Here is a 23436-nt window from a genome sequence, read left to right on the forward strand (position 1 = left end):
AAAGGCTTGGTGTGCATTCCAGGAATGCACACCTACATCCTGGGAGCATGGGAAGATGTCGTACCTTGTTTTATTGTTTTACGGTAGGATTAACGTAGCTACGTCAGTTTTAGTCTAAGTGCTTTTTTACATATAGATGAACTGTTGGATTTTCCAGACCAGCAGGTTAAGGGAAGTCGTTTATGGGGCCACACTCTGACCCCACACACACGCACACACACACACACACAGGCAAGGTACTCTTTGTTTGTATGTAGACGTCGTATGTTAATGAACCTATGCATATCCATGTAACCTCAATAAAAGAGCAGTGTTACAGGGGAGCGGACGACAGCAACTGGGGTCAAGCGAAGGAACGGCGTTTGTCCGGTTCTCTCCCGTGCACGAGAAACATGAAGAACTTTGCCTACTCCGTGTCTTGCTTGCTGTGTAATTATATTGTCTTCAACGTTCCAGCGAATAGGTTCAAGCTATAAACCTATCAGTACATTTTGGTAAATCAGTGTCACTAATTTAACATAATAGTTTCCTCCTGCCTCACCTATGCTACACCTGTACATCGTATCAGCTGTCCTTTCATTTGACCACAGAAGCAACAAAAACTGGGAATAAACATTTTTTACTATCAGGTGTTGTCCCATACGTCTATAATTCATTAGCATTTAGGCAGACACACTCACACTCACACCTAATGACACCAGTCATGTATATTCAGCTGTAGAGATGGCATTAGAGTCGATTTATGGCTGCATGTAGGATGTTACTACAGTCAGGTTGTGCATAGTCAATTTTTCTCCACTCTTTGGTGTTTTTTCCATCTCTCTCCATTTCCCTCATTAATAGCCTTCATTAATGTTTAATGGCTGGATTACTCTGCCCTTGGCTTGATTTCAGCTAAGCTTTGGCTCAAACTGACACTGGATTACTGTTTGTTTGCTTGTGCTTGTGTGGTGAACTTTGATGATGTCCTTAAAAGTTGATAAAACTGTGGAATGTGTCTGCATTGTGAAGAAGATGGTAAACTTAAATGTTGGACTGTGTTTTTTTCTTCATATCTGTGTGTGTGAATGGGAAAAATAAGACAGACGAGGTTAGCAGAGGGCACCTGGCAGTAGCATCCACACCTTCGATTGCAGCAAGGATGGAATCATAATTAGAACAACAGCAAATAATGAAAGTGGGGCAGAGAAAAGTGAATAAAAGCCAGAGAAAGGCTGAGACAGAGAGAGGAAGCTGGCAGTGTGTATTATCTGGGGTCCTGTTGGATATCATTCAGTTTGGAGACATAAGGCTGAGTTGGCATTGCTTTGGATATGCTCTCAAACAGCCCTGGCTGGGGGTCTGCTGCTGCATGGGAGCTCAAGTTTTATGGTAAATTACCATCGTAGAGCAAGTTACTAATAATATATATTTTATTAAAGACAGGGGAAAAAAACAAGACATTGTGATTTAACAAGTTAATGTTTAGGAATAGGTAATAGCTACCAAGTTTCAGCTTCAATGGCTTGACTGTGGAAGATTTTATCATTCCTCTAACACCCGGGTGGCTAAAAGTTTGATCAGTTTAAGTCCCAGTGGAAACAGTGGGTTACTTGGGATTTAATTAGGATTAGATGATGTTTAATATGCAACAACTTGACTTTGGAGTCACAGGGATTTGCATTTCTCACAAATGTGCAAAATTAACACGAAATTAAAAATGTCCACTGAACAGTTGCTAAAGATGTGTAAAACAACTATCAGCAACTTGTTAACTTCATGATGAACTAAAATATAAAAGGTAAGAGCATCCGCCACCGCAAATGGCTTCACATCGAAAGTAGCCAGCTGAAAGAGATTGAGCATTTGACTGGGATGCCTCCTGGATACCTCCTACAGCTAAGTGGCAGAAAATGGGTGGATGGAGGGAGTTGCATTGTGTTACTGGATTAATTGCAATCTCTTACACTTGCCACTACTAAAGAGATGCACATTTTGACATGGCAGTCTTTATGCAGTGGCTGATGAGCTGCAACACATCTCAGCTGTGGTTATAAGGCAGCCCAAGCTAAACAAGCAAAAACAACCCTCGGAGTGCTAATATGATCCGTCCAGCAAGAAGGATATATCACAATAACAAGTACACATTACAGTTCTTAATGTTTCCCAACACAGAATTCACAAGTCGTTGAAAAGCAGCTGATGCATTTCACATTTCAAATGCTGTTACTGTGTATTATAGAAGAACCTGCCAGTACCTGCTCAACAAATCATGTTGTTATATAGGTAGCTGCTCCCATGCGGTCTATGCAGTCTTCCATGCAAGTCAATGGAAATGAATCTGGGACCGTGACTGCATTTACTCTCTGAAAATCAGTACAAAGGAGAACCAACTGACTTTGGTGTCAGCAGACATAGAGATCTCCATGAGCTATGACTTGGTAGGGTCAAACCATTTTCAAGAAGATACTGTACCTCTTTTTGAGTCACAGGCAATGGTACGCATGTTGTTTAACAGGGGGCGCACCCCCCACGTGCCTCAATACGGAGGTCATAGAGGACACAAAGTCAAAAATGAAAACCAGAGACTTGAACATCACTCTGGATTCTTGGCTAGCTTTGTGTTAGGATGCTGTCTTTGCAGATGCTTGCAAAGAGCTGAAGTTCTGTTAGTGGTGTAATCCAGATGTAGCTTTTCTTTGACAGACTTTGCACTTTATTATCACACTCCTGTCCTTCTGTGCACTGTAAGACCAAATAGTAATAGTTTGATAAATGAAATGAGTTACAACTACTTAAAAACCTGTTATAAGTACATACTCCTCTATTTTTTTGAGTAGTTTGAACAAGTTTGGTTTTTCAAGTTATCAGTACTTGAATATATTGATTCGTTTCTGACATTGTGCTCGAATAATTTGAGTTTTGACACTGACGTCACGTACGTGCCTACGAACCTACGGACATCCATTTCTTCATGAAGTGCCGGGAACCATCTTGGATTCCTCGTGTCGAGTGCTAATGCCCGCTCGTTACTCCGAAAAAAAACTCTTGGAACGTTAATTTCCGAACAGAAATAAAATAATTTGTGAAGGTTTTTTTTGCTGCATTGCCTTTGACCCTGGATAAAGGAGGACGTGCTGTGGCATGTTACAGACTTCTGAACTGCAACAGCTAATGCTCTGCACTTGGCTAGCTACATTTACCACCTTTGCAGCAATTTTGTCTTCAGGAGCACTTTTGTGGTAAGTTTAATTTTTTTCTGAAACTATATTTCTCCATTGTAATATGAGTTTTTATCATCATAAATGTACAAATGTAGCAGACATTTAAGAATTACATGCATGAGCCATTTTATCCATGTCGCTTTGGCCCCAAAGTGTTTTGCATGAATTATGCTTATAAGCTCACATAACACATTATTAGTCCCAGCAGAGGCGCTGCTCAAACTTCTCTTATCTCTTACTATTTTAAAATAAGTCTTTAGAAGGTGTTTCTGGATTTGCAGATTATAAACTGCCTTGTGTCTGTGAAGGTTCTCAGTCATCCAGGTCATCGTAGTCAAAGGAGCTTGCAAAGAAAAGCGTCTGGACTTCTTTGAGTTGCTTGAAGACGTTTCACCTCTCATCCGAGAAGCTTCTTCAGTTCTAAGGACAAATGGTGGAGAGTCCCAGATTTAAACCCTAGTGGGAGTTTCCCCCCACAGAGGGACAGAAGGACCCCCTGATGATCCTCTAATCGCCTGAGCCAAGGTGTGAAAGTGGGTGTGGGTCCCAATCAGCCAGAGTTTCAGGTGAGCTCATTGTGAAACCTGGCCCCACCTTATCATGTGATTTCCTGAGGTCAGCTGGCCCAGGATGTGAGTGGGCGTTAAGGCGTCTGGGGAGGGAACTCAAAACTGGATTATAGATGGCAGACAGTTGGTGTCGTAAGCCCCGCCTCTGTTCAAAGATGATCACTCACAGTGGACATAGATGCTTCTTTCACTGCTCTTTCAAACCATCTGTCCTCTCTGTCCAAAATGTGAACATTGGCATCCTCGAAAGAGTGACCTTTGACCTTTAGATGCAGATGGACTGCTGAGTCTTGTCCTGTGGAGGTGGCTCTTCTATGTTGTGCCATGCGCTTGTGAAGTGGCTGTTTGGTCTCTCCAATGTAGAGGTCTGGGCATTCCTCACTGCACTGTACAGCAAACACCACATTGTTAAGTCTGTGTTTTGGAGTTTTGTCTTTCGGGTGAACCAGTTTGTGTCTGAGCGTGTTGCTGCCTTGTGGATAAATTGTTGAATCAATGTGCTCTGCTGCACTGCTTCACACTTGGTGCATACATGGATATTGACTTTGGCAAACTTGAAACTTACGTTTAGTTCTCTGGAGTTGTACATATTAAAACTGGGGCAGCAAAATTGTAGGCACAGGATGATATTTACAAAAGCAGTGATTAATCATTACATAATTAAACGGTAGAACTTATGTAATGTAGAAGCTGAAATGTTGAAATGTAGAATCTTCTGAACTGTAAAATTGTTGTGCCTGGTTTATTTTAGGTTAGCTTAAGGGTGAATCCATCAATAATATATTTACCAAACAGTTAGTTTTTCGTTTTATTTTATTCTGAACCCCAGTGTACATTAGTGAAAGACTTGTAGTTTTTTTCTGTCAGGGGCTGGGTCTGTGACCCAGCATTTTGAGTTTATTTTGTGTTTTTGCTTTCTTATGTTATGTTGAAATGAGGTGAAGTTCTTGTATTGTTGTTGTTATTATTAGTTAAGGTTTAGTTCAGTTCTGGGCTAGTTATGTTTCATCTGTGTCTCCTTGGTTATGTGTCTTTTCTGTTCTCTGTGTAGTCTGTCTTGTCTTCTGTGTTTAACTGTTATGTCCATGCCAGGGCAGAGGTAAATTTTCTGGGGTGAAGATGCCGTTCGCCTTGACCAGCTAAGACTACAGATTATAGATGAAGTCAAGAAAAGTGAAAAGAATCCTGTCCTGATTACAAAGCTGATGCACACCACTTTGGCCTTCCGATGCAAAGACCTCATCGGTGATGACCTACCAGTAGGTCAGATCCCGGATTGCTGGCCTACTCTGAAATTGGAGTCCCAGGTAAGAATGTATATAGATGTATCTAACAAGATGTATTTTATATTCACTTCTGTTATCTGGCCTGTCTGAAGTCATGCCTTTGTAGTGTAAGGATTTTATTGTATTTTGCAAAGATCTGTAGACTAATTGAAACTCGTAAACATAAATGTGTCCTGTGTGTTCAGATCTGTGCAGAATTCCACAGGATTACAAACGTCTACCTGACGAACCACTTTTATGCTGTGTTGGACCAACATGCCCCCCCCCCGGAGCTTGTTCAGAAAGAAAGCTGCTCACACAGGGAAAGTGTCTGATGTCCTGTGTCAGCTCTTCAGAAGCTATAATCTCCAGGTTAGTGGGATTTTGTCTTGTTTTTTGAGCTTTATTTAATTTGATAAATTTTTCAAATGTAACCATCCATTCTTGACTAGGTAAGCCAATCATTTAAAAAATGTTTTGTGATGTAGGAGCAAGCTGATATCCATGCCCAACGTGCTGGTGTGCTTCATGCCCCCCCTGCCTATTTGTACGAAGACACCTCTACCTTCATCAAAACTTCGGATGTAAGTTTTGGACAAAGTTTTGAACAATATCCTAGTATCGACCTTGTTTAGATTTCACAAAACATTATGACACTTTGACAGTGTGAGAAGTATTTCCATGCTTAGGGTCTGTCTACAACAGTGTCCATGTCACATAAGGGGAAACACTACATATTTTTAATGTGTGTAGACCTTCTATAATGTTCCTCGCCCAACCATACATCACTGTACAAATTAAAAAAATATAGAACTCCTATTGACTTTCTGTACTTATTGCTACGAACAAGTATGACTTTGCTTTATGAGTACTGGTTTTGTCGGGTTTTTTTCTCAAATCTTTGGTGTGTTGTGGCTTTTTGTTGTTAAAACAATTGATTTCTGAGCTAGTAATAATCCAGAAATGTGACTTGTATACACTGTAAAATCTAATTAGTTCCCTAAAACTAAGGAAACTTGTTGCCGCAAAAAAATTGAGTAAAGTTGAGCTAAAAATGACTGAATTAGGACAACTTATTTATTTTGAGTACTCTGTACAAGCTCATTAGTTCCTAGAACTCAAAAAATTAAGGAAACTCGTTGCCTCAAAAAAACTAAGTAAAGCTTACTTAAGATGACTGTTAGGACGACTTATACATTGTAAGTCTGCAGTATTAAGAATAACTTGATACTTCTGACTGTACAATACTAATTGTTTACCTACTGACAAACATTTCAAGTTCAACTAAATGAAAAACAATTTGTGGTAACCTGAATATGATTAAAAATAATTAACAACACTTTTTGTAATGATGTTAAAATCAGCCCAACTTTTATTTTCAAACACAACAAAGTATAACAGCCAACATACTGGACACTGTTCTGCTGAACAACAAACAATTATATTGCCATCACTGTTATAATCTTACAATGAAACAAAGTCTCAGATTTAATTATTCTGAAAATAAGTTTAGGCCTACCACAAGTTTGTTTTGTACTTACATTACTTATATAATCAAAATAAAATATTTGTTGTTCTGTCACAAGTGCAGTGTCTGATTTAAACAACACATTTGTTTTTCATTCCAACACAGGAGCTCGAATGTTGTAATGTTTTAAGGATGGTTGTTTCCGGTCCAGGCATTACTGCCTGAATGACTGTCATGGATCGAGGTGATCCAAATGTAGGTGCAGAAGAAGGTCTTTAACTTCCCTTAAGTACAGTGGCAGTGGATGTGGGTTGGAGATGCAATGAGCTTGAACCTGCAGACGACCATCTTCACTGACCACACCATCTGTGACGGAGGACTCATCTCTCCTGGTGTCCTGCAAGCAAACAATCATATTTTTTGGAACATGAACTTAATTGCTTTCTTAAAACATTTTTTTCTGCATTTGGTATAAAACAGACTCTGATTTAGACAATCTCAGGCCCCCTCCCCACCGGAGAGGTGACATTCAATGTCCCAATTGTCAGTCTGGATAGCCCTGACCCCCACCCGACACACAATAATGTCATGAAAGCATCATTTCATTTTAAAAAGGGCTATGCAAACATGGCCAATAACTTTCATTCTAATGATGTGCAAAATGACTTAGGCACAAAAAATGTTTGCTGTTAGAAAACTTGCAGACTTCACTAAATACAGTGTAGACCCTCTAAACTAAGTTTGGGGGATGTGATCTTTCAAGAAATGCAGATAAACTGTTGTTGTTTGTTTACTTACACAGCATGTCATGTAGAATTAACTGGAGTCACCAGCAACAGCATCGTGCAGTCATATCTCAAGTCTAATAACAGAAGACAGGAAAAGATCAGTACAGAAACAACTTCCCCAAACCAAAGCACAAATAAAACAATAAGTAAAACAGGCTGATCTAAAGTATGATTAGAGTTCAGCCTGATTAATATAAATGTCACTGACAGTTGCTAATAAAACCAAAATACTTACTGATGTCTTTCTGTCCAACAGCAGGAGTGCTGGTCCCGAACCTCAAAGACAGTAAGAAGCAAGCAGAGGGAGAAAAAGCAGAACATTTTTCAGAAACTGATTTGATCCTTAATGGCTGTGCAATTATTGTAACATAGAGTTTGCTTATGTTGTTAAATAAAGTCTAGATTTGACATTAATAGATGCCACAGATGTTCAAAAGCTGCCACAAAGCATGAAAAAAAATGGACGTCTCGGAAAACTTCGGCGCATTTTTGCAAATATGTGATGTCTTGATAAATCGAGCAGATATTTGAACTTTACACACCTACATTCTCGCCTGAAAATATCTTAAAAGTTTATTTTGTGACCCAGAAAAAGTAATATGTTTTTTAGCCGCGCTCCTCCGCCATTGCCGCGCTTACAAGTACGCACAGGCTCCGACAACCGGCGACAAATGTGATCCTCCTTTCCCCCAGACTACCCTTTCTGGGCCCCCTTGGCTAAACTTTGTTAGATCCGCCCCTGCACAGTTACAGCCGTCGCTGTGTAGAAAAAGATCCTGGTGTACAAAGTAATATTAAATAAATTCTAACAACAGCTTATCAAGCTTAAACGTGCTGCTGTTGTTCAGCTGCTGTTTTCCTCTTTCTGGTGCAAAGTGGGCCAAGAACAAACAAGAGAGACAGACTGGCGACAGAAAAGCCGATCAGCTGATCATTGATCAGTTTCACGATTGAAGTAGCAACAAGGGAGAGGCAGTCGCTCCATATATCGGTTGTTAAGCTTAACGCTGGGATGCTTTACAAACATTCAGAGATGAACTTACACACTTGCTTTACTTCTCTCTGGGATCACTTCCTCGGAGATGAAATGCCGGGTTGGTAGCGAGGCTCCAAATGTTCAACCAGACCGCTGACAGGTCCCGCACGCCACAGCCACTCTATCACGTGACGCACACTGCTCCGACGTGCTAAGATTATGAGCCGAGTTACGCCATGTCACAAGTTTCGTGAGGTGCTTTCGTGATATTTAATGGATCGGATTACATTTTTTATTTCTCTCCGATATCTGATCCAGTAATTTAGGCCAGTATCGGACTGATACCGATACGTAATATCGGATCGGTCCATCTCTAGTAGAAATGATATAAATCTGGCCAACGGTAGAGATTTTTACTATACCGCTCTACCGCGATAGCGCATGTTGATGGTGTCATCAAGCTGCGCCTGTCTTGGTCGAAAGCATTGCAGTGGCTGCAAACAACATCATCTACTAATTATGCCGGGTGACAGTAATAGCAAAGAGACGAAGCACTTATGGAATATGCCAAAAACTGCGCTTCCTCCACTTTGTACCATCGATTCATTAATGCTGAATTCTCTCGCAGCATGCTCTGTTTCCCATGTTGTTGCAGTATATTAATGACTAACCTCGTATTGTAGATGGATTATCTCAGTTGTTCTGCTGACTGAAGTTTGGTCCGTTTACAGCATCCTGCCATGCGATTGCATTTGTCTCTAACCATCAGAAACCCTCACGTTAACTTTTATCCAGTGGAAAAAAGTTAGTGTTCATCCTTCAGCTTCACTGTGTTTATGTTTATGTTATGTGTGTGTATGCTAACGTAGCTGTTTTGCTAGCTACCACGTAGCACATCATTATATAGCAGCTAGCCCAACTTCAGTAACCCTACAAACGTCACTGCTGTTCAGTTTTCTGTCTTCATTTATGTTGGAAGTGACAGCAGAGCTGTTGTCACTGTGGTCTTATGACCCAGTGTTTTGAGTTTTAGTTCATTTTGATGTTTATAGTGTATGTTTAAGCTCATTAGATTTTCTATGTTCATTTGCTTATTATATTCCCCTTGTGTTTTCAACCCTTGTGTTAAGTCTCCCTTATCCTTCATGTGTTTCATGTCTGTTTCTTATGTTGTCAAGTCCATGTAGTCATGTCAGTGTTTCATTGTTTCCTATTTTATTTTGAAAGAGGTGCTTCTGTGTTCTGTTTTGCTCTTTCCCTGTGGGCGTTGTTATGTTCACGTTGTGTCTACTTTGCCTTTCTGTCCCATGTTTCAGGTCCCTATGTTCTGTCTCAGTTGCTGCTAAGTTTACATGTTTTGAGTTCAGTCAGTGTGTTTCCTGTTTTACTTTCACAGTCTGTCCTATGTTAATGTTTCTTCCCTTGTCTCGTCCTGTGTTATTACTCCCAGCTGTGCTCTCCTCCTGTGGCTCATTCCCCCTCGTTATCCCTCTGTGTATTTAAGCCCCGTGTTTCTCTTTGTCAGCGTTGCGTCCTCCCTCATAACTGTGTGATTTTCCCTGTGGCTCCTTGTGCTTCAGTTTTCCCAGTTTAGTTTTGTATTGTTTGTATTGTCCCCCTACACCAGCAATAAAGCTGTGTTTTTTTTGAGTTTACCTTTGTCTCTGCGAGTTTGCGTTTGGGTCCTTCCCTTGCCTGCACACAGCCGTACTGTGACAGCTGTATGTTTGAATTTTTTTTAGAAATCTCTCAGTCAGAACATGCTATATCATGTTTAGGTGGAAACTAGTGAGCTAATTTCCAGCTAACTTCTAAAGCTGTTGAATGTAATAAATCCTGTTTTCATGGATGCCTGGATGTTAAACTTGATTGTTACACCTGGTAAAGCAGCAATGCTGATTGTTTTATTAAAGATAAAAGAATTTAGACAGTTTTTAACTCTCAGTGATGCCGCAGTGTTAGTTTGACTTTGGGACCTGAAGCTGACGGAGTTTAGGACCCAGATTACTCCGCGAGGCTCCTGACTACGGGTGCTGTAGTGCTCCGATAATCCATCAAGCGGTGCGGCTTCGTAGCTTAGCAAAGTCGTACTAAAACATTTTTTGACAGATTTCTGAGCGCCATGTAGAACATAAAATCGGTTCGAGGTCAATAAGGACAACCAGAATTCATACATAAGGGACACTGTCGATTTTTGAGAAAATTAAAGGATTTTAAGTGCACCTTATAGTGTGTAAAATATGTTATACAGAAGAAAAGAATATATCGCAATATATATCGTTACCGCACATGCTTCAAATTATACCGTGATATGGATTTTAGGCCAGGTCTGGAGGATGGGAAGCTGAAGCCCAAAGTGCTCAGTCTTAAAAAGGATCTTTTGGCAGCAGAATAATGTCCAGGGTTCCTACACAGCCCTCAAGTGCCTGTTAAAGCAAGTGATTCAGTTTATCATGTTTCCAAGCCTGGATAAGTTTTAAAAAAGAGAATAGAATAAAGAAAATCTTTGCCGACTCTGTTTCATACTTGATTATCTAAAAGCCACATCCAAAGTAAAAGGGGAAGGTGATTTTTTTCCCCCATCAACAATTGTGTTTTATCAAGTCAAGTATCAAGTATTTATTTATTGTCATTGTCAAAGAACAATGAAATTGCGTTTGGGGCTTCCGTACAACCCGTAAAAAAAAACAAACCCTTAAAACCCAAGTGTAAATATTTAACCCAGTGTGACTTCAGTGCAATGAGACAATCCTTAGCAATAACATGAGAACAAGACAGGTAATGTTCATAGGACATTCAGACAAAGACCTGAGAAACATGACAAAATGCAACAATGCAACCCGTTCAATATTATTATACTGTGAGATATGATTGTTGTCTATTTAAGAAAGGGGGGGGGGGGGAAAGAGAATAAAGATATGATGCACCAATGCAAACCAGTTCAGTGCTATTAAGAAGTTGATATGGTTATTGTCCGTGAGAGGGGGGCAGAGAGGGGAGGGGGGCAGAGAGTTCAGGAGCCTCACAGCCTGTGGATACAGGCTGTTGGCCAGTCTGGATGTTCTGGCCTGTATAGACCTGTACCTTCTCCCTGAGGGCAGCAGGTGGAAAAGGTGGCGCGCAGGGTGATGTTGGTCCCGCAGGATACTGTGCACCCTCCTCAGACAGCGAGTGGGGAAGATATTACTAATCTCTGGCAGAATTGTTCCAATAATTCTGCCAGCTTCTTGTGTGCGCTCCGCAGTCTCCTCAGGTAGTAGAGGCGCTGTTGGGCCTTCCGTGCAACTAAGGTGATATGGTTGCCCCAGGACAGGTCCTCAGTCACAGTTACCCCCAAGAATTTAAAACTGCTCACCCTCTCCACCGCCTCACTACCAATGAAGAGAGGCAGATGGTTGTTATGACCCTTCCTCCGGAAATCTACAATAATCTCCTTGGTCTTTTTGGTGTTTAAGACCAAGTTATTGTCGTGGCACCATGACTCTAGTTGTTGCACCTCTGTCCTGTAGTTTGTCTCATCGTTGTTGGATATAAGTCCGAGCACTGTGGTGTCATCGGCAAACTTAACAATGAGATTGGACGCGCAGGAGGAAATACAGTCATGGGTGAAGAGAGTGTATAGCAGAGGGCTCAGAACACACCCCTGAGGGGCACCGGTGTTGACCACAAGGGTGGAAGAGGTGTTCTTACCCATTCTGACACTCTGTCTGCGGTTAGTGAGGAAGTCCACAATCCAGTTGCACAGAGAGGAGTTGAGTCCCAGTTGGTGGAGTTTGGGACGGAGTTTATATGGCCGGATGGTATTAAAAGCCGAGCTGTAGTCTACAAAGAGGAGCCGTGCATAGGTGTTCCTGTGTTCCAAGTGCTTCAGTAATGTGTGCAGCACTATGGCGATTGCATCCTCGGTTGACCGGTTCTCCCTGTATGCAAACTGGTGCGGGTCCAGAGATGGTGGAAAAGCAGCTCTGATGTGTTTAATGACCAGTCTCTCCAGGCATTTGGCGGGAATGGGGGTGAGTGCCACAGGTCTGAAATCGTTCAGACATGTGACATTTGACTGTTTTGGGATGGGAACGATGGTTGCTGCTTTGAAACAGGATGGTACCAGTGAACAGGACAGCGAGGTGTTATATATAGAGGTGAAGACGTCCGCCAGGTCCGCAGCACAGTCTTTTAGCACTCGGCCCAGCCCTCCATCTGGCCCGGCCGCCTTCCTGGTGTTAATGCTCCGGAACACACGCCTCAGCTCATGAGTGCTCAGGACCGGAGCAGGGTCGGTTGAGGGGAGAGGGGACAGGACAGGGTCGGTGTTCTCCCTATCAAAGCGGGCATAAAAGAGGTTTAGGTCCTCAGCCAGAGTAGGACTATCGGCTGAGGGTGATGGTGTTCTCCTTTTGTAGTCCGTGATAGCCCTGATGCCCTCCCAGACCTGCCTTGGGTTTGTGATGTTCTCAAACCTGGCCTCGATACGCCTCCTGTGCTGCTGCTTGGCAGTCTTGATGCCTCTTCTCAGGTTAGCCCTGGCAGCACTGTATGCCTCCTGGTCCCCGGAGTTGAAAGCGTTGTTCCTCGTTCGAATAAGTTGTTGAACTCTGTGTGTCATCCAGGGTGGATTATTAGGGAACACATGGAGTCGTTTCCAAGTTGTTACATTGTCCACACAGAAACAGATGTAGTCCAAGACTGTGGAGGTGTAACTGTCCAATGCGACACGATTGTCAGTGTCCTGCACCTTGAATACCTCCCAGTCTGTGCAGTGGAAACAGTCCTGAAGCATCGGAATAGCATCCTGCGGCCATGTTCTCACGGTTTTGGTTGTAATCCCAGTGCTCTTGATCTTTTGTGTGTATATTGGGTGTAGCAGAAGGGAGAGATGGTCTGACAGACTGATTACTGATTATGATTGTGTTTTTTAGTCAGATAACTGTAAATCCATACAGAAAATTAAGGACAATCTCACTACATTTCTCACTTCTAGGTGGGATCTTGAATGTCACTTAAATTCCTTCTGCACTACTCATAACTGACATAAGGCACTAAGGAAGTTTATAACACTTTGTTTTATATGGTTCTAAAGAAGTATTTTTCTATTTAAAGTTTTATTGCTCTGTTATTGAGAGCATGATTGCACTCTACAAATGTGCAAATTGGTTTCAGCAGTAACCTTTTGCTGTTTTTGCAAATTATTAAAAAGGTTACCAGTTATATTTCAGTGTATTAGCTGCACTGTAATTTACTTTCATTCAGTTTTCCCACCTAATAATGCAGGATTTTCTTTTCCCTTTGTTTGTTTGTTTGTTTTTTAATAAAAATGCCATACCCATGTGCAATGTTCCCTTTAAGCTGCGCACGTCCGCAATTGCTCACAGAAAATCTGTGTTGCGCATAGAAAAAAAATCTAACCTGAATTGAAATTAACATTTCAACAATTCTGTTCTGCAGTGTTAGTCAGTGACTGGCTGCTCCCGTATGGGATCAGAACGATGCCACCTTATCCCATAGTCCAGCCAATGATGCGATTCACATTCGTATATACGCAGCTAATCCACGTGGTTGACAGGCTATGTGCCGGTGTTTTAGCAAAGCGGCTGATGTGGAGTGAAGCCACGTTAATGACAGCGTGTACAACCATTGGAGATGTGAGCAGGACAGACGGAACAACTGACGGACAAAGTGTGGACTTTATAGCAGTTTTTAAACTGTGTTGATCGGCCACGTAAAACCAGAGTTATGATAAAAATATCTGCAGTGTTTGGTTTTCTTCCTGAATACTGTCGTTGTTTATATTTACTGCGGGAAGAAACGGTAAAAACAGCGTTTTATAAGGAAAACGCTCGAAAGCCTGTGAACAAAGACAACACCAAAAAAACCTCCCAGCCTTTCCTATTGGTTGTTAAATGTACCATGTCGACCAATCAAAAAATGATATGGCAACATGGCATTTAGTTGTTTAGGGAGGGGGAAGTTTTAGGAGGGACGGCGTGTTTGAGATGTAAGAGATTTGCAACGTTTAGCGCAAATCTTGTGTAGTTAGTGTGTAGTTAGTGTGTAGTGTAGTCAATAGTTTTGTTGTGTGTGTCAGAACAATGAGGCGACTGCTGAGTGTTACAGGTGTTACAGCAGTGATACATCTGCTGCTGTCAGGCCTGCAGGTATCAGGCTGTTGTTCTCCTTCATCTCATAGTGCACAGAAATTATTTTTTGGAGTGGCACAAATAATTTGTGTGGCATCAGATTTGATGCAGAACAGCTGATTGTTCTGTAAATAGTTTGAAATGTTTATTTAATAAAAACGCTGCATTTTTAGGTAAACAGCTGCAAAAAACTTTGTTGTTTGCATAACTCAGTTACTTTTTTGGAGAAGTAACTATATAATTAATTGCCCAACATTGGTCATTATTTACTGTATTTTGCAGACAGAGAGTTACAGACTCTCTCCCAGACCACAGACTCAGACTCATAATACAAGTCAGAGCTTTATACAAATAAAAAAAAGAAGAAAGTTTTGTTTTCAAAATTGGAGTTCAAGTTATTTTTACTTCCAATAGTGTTAACATACTACACAGGTCATGAACAAGGTTTTATTTTAAATTTTCATTGTAAGTGGGCTAAAGCAGTTAATTAAAAGTAGTCTAACATAAATGTAAATGCTGTAATTTGATTATTTTAATAAACCAAAGGACCACTCATGTTTTACGTAATCAGTTTCACCAAATGTTTTGAGTTAAATCAACTTATTGGGTTTTACAGTGTGCAGTAAAGGTAAAAGTAATGTCCATATTGCCATTCCACCATTTACCTCTTCCTGCATATGAACTGAAATCAGCTAACTGTGCTGAAACTCCTCAGGAAGTAAAAAATAATGCTTGTTTGATGTTTTTTTTCTTTATTCTATCCACCCGGTGTGCAAAAAACTGAGGAACCTTTGTAATGCAAGTAACTACATAATTATAACTGTACTGAAATTAGTTCGCTTATGTGTTACATTCTGGTGTTACTGAAAACTGTAATGTGATTATAGCATCACAGTTACTAAAGTTTACACCCAACACAGATCACTAATACATCACCATCAAGGTACATAAACTACAAGCAGAGACAAATATACTGGAACTATAATGTATGAACACCAAAGATACATGGGTGGAGTGAAGAAAGGTTCATGTCCAAGACTAACAATGTATAGTATTTATAAATAACCTGACTGGCCAATTATAGTTAGGCATCTGGCACCTGCTGCTTCAACTGTCTTGACTGAGCTGGATGAGCTGATTGGACACAGGGGATGTAAGGTTACCGAGGCACATGCGCTGGGACAGATGGACAGATGGACAGATGGATAAATGGATATGGACAGATGTATTGAGACCTCCTCTGCAAATCCTCAGAGGTAAAGCAGGAGTACATTGAGACTGACTGCTTTGTAGACTGGCCAGCTAAGTGTTTAGTTCACTGGATAAATGGGGGATACAGAGAGACACACAGTGTGAATGTCATTATTTATAGGAGGAAAAAAATGAATACTGTAGTACTATTAGAGTGAATATGTATTCTTAATGTGCTTGTGCTGATTGAGCTAATTCAACACTACAGCTATACCATGAAAAATACTAAATACATTTATTTTACTTTACTTTTTTACAAGATTAAACATAATGTGTCACCATATTTGTTTTTCATTTAACCCACCATGAATCTTCAGTCATTATAATACCAAGTCACAGTTTTCCCAGTCAACACACCAGGGCACGTTATAACTGATGTGCAGCATTTCTACTACAGTCCCTGGATTAAAACAGTGTATAGTCATGTGCATTGGTTTGTAGCAGGCCTTAAAATATACTTTTCTTTTTGGTGGGTGTGTCATAAGTGTATACAATCTACTGCCTAAAGTGCAACTTACAAGTAGTGAAACAATGTGTTAAATTTGTCACTGTATTTCCTTCTAAATAAATTTCTGTCAGAATTTTTGTGGTGAAAAATGAATGTCTTTGATCATACAGTTTGAACCAAGACTTAAAATTTAAGTAACACAATGACAACATTGAACAATTTGACTCCAACAATATCCCTTGTTCATCCTTCTCCAGGACACTCACTTTTTTCACATTATTGTTCTATAGCCATTACGTCATGTTGTTGTTTCCAGCACTTTGTCTGCTCCACTACAGCCTTGTGCAGCCACCTTTAGTAACTTAAAAGGGTAAAAAAAAAACCTGTTTGCAGTTTTTACCTGTTGTATGATTCGGTGTCTGAAATAACAACATAGATTAGTTTCATCATAACTCTACATGCATAGTCCTTATTGATTGTTTGGGAACGGCATGACATCTGGCTCTAGAAATAGTTGCTAGCGTGCATTAGCTGGTTCCGATGTCTTAATCCAATCTCATGCTTGCTGTTTGAGGAAACTGGGACAAACTTTCATTTATTTTTCTTTAAGATCCAGACTTCTTTAGAAGCATCGTAGTAGGTGTTCAAACTGTTGCATTGTTTTTTTAGTGTTGGTCCAATGCAACACAAAGTAACATGTTACTGTAATCGCATTACATCTTTCAGTTACACAGTAATGTAAGATGTTATTTTACTGAATTCAGTAATTACTTTACAGTTACAATTACATCAGTACTTTCATTACAAAGGTTCTTGAGTTGGTAGGTGGATAGAAAGAAGAAAACATCAAAGCAACCTTCTATTTTCTTCACTTTCATTACAATCAGCTGATTTCAGTTTGTGTGTGCAGGAAGAAAATGGGTTCAGCAATACAAGGAGCGGCAATCTGGACACTGCTTTGATTTTTATTGCACAAAAGGACAAGAGCCCAAGGGTGAAGTGGAAAATGCTTCCAGGACAGACACAGTCACTATTATACTACTAACCCAACTTTGGCTCTTTGCAAGCATCTGCACAGACAGCATGCTAATGCAAAGCTAGCAAAGAACCTAGAGCGATTTTAACATTACATGCATTAAACCAAGGCAATACAGATTTCACCACATTTCCCAGCTAAGCTGTGCTGGTGGTTACGTCTGCACTGTCTGTTTTTGTGTTAGAGTTACAGCAGATGGGAAATATTTGGCAGTTCCCAATGTTGAATGAACAGAGAAGACAAAGGTAAATGTGACAGGATTGGAGTTAGAGAAGGACCCCTCTCTTCCAATGGCAGTCTCAGCAAAAAGTGAAGCTCAAACATTTGTCCTGCACATCTTGTCAGACCTTCACCTTTTAAAGGAAAGCTTACTTAACTACTGCAGGTGACAGTAGCACACCAAGTCTTCATACATATTCAAGTGCATTGACTCAGCCCAGTTTAGTTCCATCCTTCATTTAGTACCATTTGATAAAAGCTACCAGTCACAACCTTATAGAGAGAGCTTACAGAGCCCCTGTTAGAGAGCAGCTTCATTCTCAACACTAGGCCTTAGTCACAGAAATCTGATTTCCATTGTATGAATCACACAAAATGCTGAATGACTGCTTCACCAAAATAACCCTTTCAGGGTGTGTCTGATATATTTAACTACACCTTTTCAGTTCAGAGTACCTACAAATGAATGCTTAAGCTGGTACTCTGTGTTTTTAATAAGGTGCCAGCACGAATCAGGATTACCTGAAACAAAAATAATTCATGTAACTAGTATTTTGTGTCCAATATGACCTTCATGCACGTGTGTATTTTGGCAGCCGAAGTGCTCAATCTAAAAATAAAGGCTCTTGATTTTACCGCGAACAGGAAAGAAGTACTTTTTTTCAACTGATACCAGATGTATTTTAAAGATGTCGGCTTCTATAAACGTGGTTAACAATGAAGATTGTTGGAGTCATATCAATAATGAATGTGCTGCTAAAATATCTTGATGCTGTTGTCTTTCCAGATGGCCTCCAGCTCTAGAGTTTCCAAGTTTATGATTGCTTCTTGTCTTCTATAGAGTGTGCGTGTTAAACATGTCCCATTGGCAGAGCATCAGTTGTCTCTTTGTCAGGTAGACATTGGCAGGCTACGTAGCCGTCTGTTTATCAGATCACACCAGAGGACTGTGTCTCTTCAAACCCAGAGCAACTGCACAGATTTGTCTATTCAGCAATTTTTGTCTTTTATTTGCTTTCTCTTAACGTGCTGAAGCCACACTCAGCAATACATGAACATTTTGTCTATACTGCAGGATTGTATGTTCAGCAGTGCAGTCTTAGTCTCAGATTACTACAGAGACCCGAATGCCTTTCCAGACTCAGCAGTGGGTGTTCAGTATATGCACTGTCACTCAGCCCTTGTGCCAACATGATGCAGGCCATCTGTAAGAATAAGACTTGTATGTCACACTAATAGAGTTTTCATACGACTTTTTGGTCTTAACTTGGCAATTCTTGCTGTGGGATTTAACTAAAGCAGCACTCAGCAGTAAGTGTAATTATTCAAATCCCCTTCATCCCTTTATGACATGTCTTGCCATTGCTCCTGCAGGTTATGCGTCAAATTACAGCATGATCTTGGATGACTTTATCCATTTATCTTGAAACCCACACTCAGCATAGTCTTTTTTGACTACCGGCTCAGTCATTTAGTCTAAATAACAACACACACACTCACTGTTTGGGCCAAAGTGGAGTGGAGTGCTAAAGTGTTCATATATCCTATTTCATCATCACCTCTGGAAGCATGGGAATTTGTTCATCGTGTTCTCTAGTAATGACTACGTTGTTGTTTACAGAGATATCTAAAATACCGAATTATATTTGAAGTGGAAGTTGTATATTGTTTAACAAGCTGCAGTACATAATGTGTCACACTGTATGTAGCACCCTGTATGTTACTGCATGTCCTGTCCACACATTTTAAGCTAGTATCAAGTGGCAGCTGATGAAGGTAGGGTTATAGTTGGAACATTTTAGTAGTTCAACCACAGTGGTTGTCTGTGGAGCTTCTGTCATCCAGGTCATCGTAGTCTAAGGAACCCCAAAGAGGGACATAAGATTTGAACAGAGGCGGTGGTCTACGACACCAACTGTCTGCCATCTATAATCCAGTTTTGAGATCCTTCCCAGACGCCTTAATGCCCACTCACATCCTGGGCCATCTGACCTCAGGAAATCACATGATAGGGTGGGGCCAGGTTTCACAATGAGCTCACCTGAAACCCTGGCTGATTGTGACCCACACCCACTTTCACACCTTGGCTCATGTGATTAGGTAGAGGATCATCAGGGGGTCCTTTGTCCCTCTGTGGGGGGAAACTCCCACTGGGTTTAAATCTGGGACTCTCCACCATTTGACCTTAGAACTGAAGAAGCTTCTCGGATGAGAGGTGAAACGTCTTCAAGCAACTTAAAGAAGTCCAGACGCTTTTCTTTGCAAGCTCCTTTGACTACGATGACCTGGATGACTGAGAACCTTCACAGACACAAGGCAGTTTATAATCTGCAAATCCAGAAACACCTTCTAAAGACTTCTTTTAAAATAGTAAGAGATAAGAGAAGTATGAGCAGCGCCTCTGCTGGGACTAATAATGTGTTATGCTAAATGTGAGCTTATAAGCATAATTCATGCAAAACACTTTGGGGCCAAAGCGACATGGATAAAATGGCTCATGCATGTAATTCTTAAATGTCTGCTACATTTGTACATTTATGATGATAAAAACTCATATTACAATGGAGAAATATAGTTTCAGAAAAAAAGGTTTCACAATGAGCTCACCCGAAACCCTGGCTGATTGTGACCCACACCCATTTTCACACCTTGGTTCATGTGATTAGGTAGAGGATCATCAGGGGGTCCTTTGTCCCCCTGTGGGGGGAAACTCCCACTGGGTTTAAATCTGGGACTCTCCACCATTTGACCTTAGAACTGAAGAAGCTTCTCAGATGAGAGGTGAAACGTCTTCAAGCAACTTAAAGAAGTCCAGACGCTTTTCTTTGCAAGCTCCTTAGACGACCACAGTGGTTGAGCCACTTTGCAGATACACAGCACACAGTTCAGAATCAACTCTCTGAGGTCTGAGGTGTCAGCCTTATCCCCAAACTCTAACCATAAACCTTTATTGTCAGTTTCTGATGCTTCTCAGTTAAAAAGATTATTTTCTATGTCCTCCAAGGGTGCTGACACCCTGAACCACATCTCCTTTTATGGTAGTGCCCTTTTGCCCTTTGTCTGCTCCTCACCCTCAGTAACTCTTGCTACTGTCCTGGGGGTGGGGGTTGATTGTCCTCCTGCCCTGCACCTGAGTTCTTTGTTCTCATCCCAGGCCTTTTTTTCTATTTTGTATTCTTACACTCATTAACCGCAATATTATAATGTTGCAAGCAATCACAAACTATATTCTCTTTAACTTTGATGTACATTAAGGAATCTATTCTCAACAATGTCATCCACTGTCTTGCAGAATATTATTTTTTTTCTTGGTTTTGGCATTCTGGGCATTGCCAGAAGTCTGTGAGGACTGACTCACCTTTGGAGCCAGACCTAAAATGCTATCCAAGAAATAGCTATTTCTTGGATAGCATCTGCATAAGATTTCACTTTATGCAGATGACGTTTTAATTTTTCTAAATTCTCCTGCTCACTGAATTCCTAGATTAGTTTCGTTAATTTCCCAATACAGCTCCTTCTCAGGCTACAAGATCAATTTTTCTAAGAGTGAGGCTATGCCCCTCTCTGTTATAAATGAGGTTGATCCAAACATTTCTCAGCCTTTTCGTTGGTCTCCCTCCAGCTTCACTTATTTAGGAGTGAAGATTTCACCAAATCTAAAAGAAATGTATAGTCTGAACTACACCCCTTTAATTCAGACCATCAATCGCGATTTGGACAGGTGGTGCAGCCTCCCTCTGTCTCTTTTAGGTCGTATTCATCTGGTCAAGATGAATATCCTCCCTCGCCTCTTGTATTTATTCCAGATGTTACCGCTTGCTCTGTCCAAAAAAGTTTTGTCAAAATTAAATGGTTCAATTATCTCCTTTATATGGCATAAGAAAAGACCTAGATTGAGATACAGTTTTCTGTGTTTGCCTGTTCAGAAAGACGGTCTTGCCGCTCCCTCCTTCCCACAATACCTCTTGGCTGCACAGTTTAAATTTCTTACAGAATGGTTTATGGACGATCCGGATTCCATTTACCTCAGCGCTGAGTCCACTTCTTTAAAGGGTATCCGTTGCAGAACCTGCTATATGTTTCCTCAGGTAAAGCCACAGTTCTAGCACAAGATAATATGGTGTTAAAGAATATGCTCACTATTTGGCGCAAAGTCAGGCGCCTGGAAGGATATTATAATTGTTTCTCCCTTCTTACTCCTATTCATGAAAACCCTGACTTCTTACCTGGTCTTCAGGCTGGTTTTGCGGACTGGTCTCAAAAAGGGATTAATACAGTGGGTGATCTTGTTCATGAGAACTCTCTTCTTACTTTTAATCAACTGAAAAGCAAGTTTGGTCTGTTCAATAAGGATTTTTTGAAGTACTTTCAGGTAAAGCACTATATTACTTCTAAATTGAAGGATTTTAATGGAGGGTTTGGTCTTTCTCCTATAGAATCACTCATGGTAAAAACTACCCAACTAAAATGTATCACTAAAAAGATTTATAACATTCTCTCTGATCTTAGAATGAATAACTCTAACAAAATCAAGGGCCCATGGGAATCAGATGTAGGCGCCGTAAATGCTGAAGCTTGGGATGGGTTGTGTTGTCGTCCTTTTAAAGCCTTGGCATCTAATTCTATTTGGGAAAGGCAGTTTAAACTTATAAATAGGCTTTATATTACACCTGAGAAGAGGCACATAATGTTTCCAGCTTTGCCTAATCTCTGTAACAAATATCAGTCTGCTGTTGGTTCCTTTTTTCATTGTCTGTGGAGCTGCCCTGTTGTTCTACAGTTTTGGAGATCACTCATAGATAAGCTATGTATTATATTTAATTGCCGACTGCATCTGGGTCCAAGGACCTGCTTGTTAGGACTAAGTGATGAGCTACTTGCCGGCTTTCGCAGCAAAGATCTCCTTCACATACTGCTACACTACGCTCGAAAATGCATTATGGTACTATGGATTTCTGATAACCTGTGGTTACCAGTGGCTACAGTCTGTGATCTGGATTGTACCAATGGAAGCCTTCTCTTCAGCACATAAGGACAAACCTTTCCTTTTCTATCGCACATGGTACCCTTTTTTGGCCCATTTGGACACTCCTTCTGCTCAGAGGTTGAAATCGGGCTTACGGGATTTAGCCTGGAAACAAAGGGACAATTGTTAACCTTTTTCAGTGTCTATTACTATTGCTGTTGGGTTTTTCTTTCTACCTCCCAGGTCCTGCTATACATGTAGATGCATCTTTGTCCTGTATATGTATATGCTGGTGACTGCTGTGTTCCTGCTTTGCAATTAAAAGTTAAAAAAAAAAAGCACTTCACCAAGCAGCAATCTGCAGAAATGACAAAAAAAAAGAAGTTTGATGATTTAAAAAGTCACTCATCCTGCAAGTATGTATCTAACCAATCAAATCGCATCACGGCTTGCAATAAGACTGTTTTATGTTGATGTGGTAAGAACAGGAAGTCCTCAGAAATGATAAAAGTGACAACAAAAAACATATTAATAATGGATTGCATTTATATAGCGCTTTTCAAGGCCCTCAAAGCGCTTTACAATTCCACTATTCATTCACTCTCACATTCACACACTGGTGGAGGCAGCTACAGTTGTAGCCACAGCTGCCCTGGGACAGACTGACAGAGGCGAGGCTGCCATATCGCACCATTGGCCCCTCTGGTCAACACCAGTAGGCAGTAGGTAAAGTGTCTTGCCCAAGGACACAACGACCAGGACAGAGAGCCCGAGGATCTAACCGGCGACCTTCCGGTTACAGATGCGCTTCCCAACCCCCACTGAAAGACATTCAGTGTCTTTTTTTGTTTTTTATAAGACAAAAAACAAAAAAAGACACTGAATGACTTAACATCACACACACACACACACACACACACACACACACACACACACACACACACACACACACACACACACATTTTTAGGGTTTTTTCTTTGTAGTAGCTGACTGCTCTGAGGACAAGATTTTTGCTGTATGGGACAAACAACTTTGTGTGACCACAGTGTCTGCCTGTGACAGCTAATGACCCACAGTCAAACATACACTCTATTCTCTTAATTTTCATTTGT

The 23436-nt window shown here is 40.8% G+C and overlaps 2 long non-coding RNA genes across 2 annotated transcripts; one reads left to right on the forward strand and one right to left on the reverse strand.

Annotated features, from left to right (window-relative positions):
• Window positions 1–4171: 4171 nt before the first annotated feature.
• LOC120735144 lies at window positions 4172–6387 on the forward strand. The gene is made up of 3 exons (XR_005696197.1): window positions 4172–5079; window positions 5244–5409; window positions 5526–6387. It is a non-coding gene; the product is annotated as an uncharacterized LOC120735144 (long non-coding RNA).
• Window positions 6388–6707: 320 nt separating this feature from the next.
• On the reverse strand, window positions 6708–7702 carry LOC120735151. The gene is made up of 3 exons (XR_005696198.1): window positions 7529–7702; window positions 7304–7367; window positions 6708–6902 (listed from the first exon to the last, which is right to left on the reverse strand). It is a non-coding gene; the product is annotated as an uncharacterized LOC120735151 (long non-coding RNA).
• Window positions 7703–23436: the final 15734 nt, after the last annotated feature.

Source organism: Simochromis diagramma, unplaced genomic scaffold, assembly GCF_900408965.1.
Source record: "Simochromis diagramma unplaced genomic scaffold, fSimDia1.1 OVJJ01000333.1, whole genome shotgun sequence".
In the NCBI taxonomy this organism is placed as follows: domain Eukaryota; kingdom Metazoa; phylum Chordata; class Actinopteri; order Cichliformes; family Cichlidae; genus Simochromis; species Simochromis diagramma.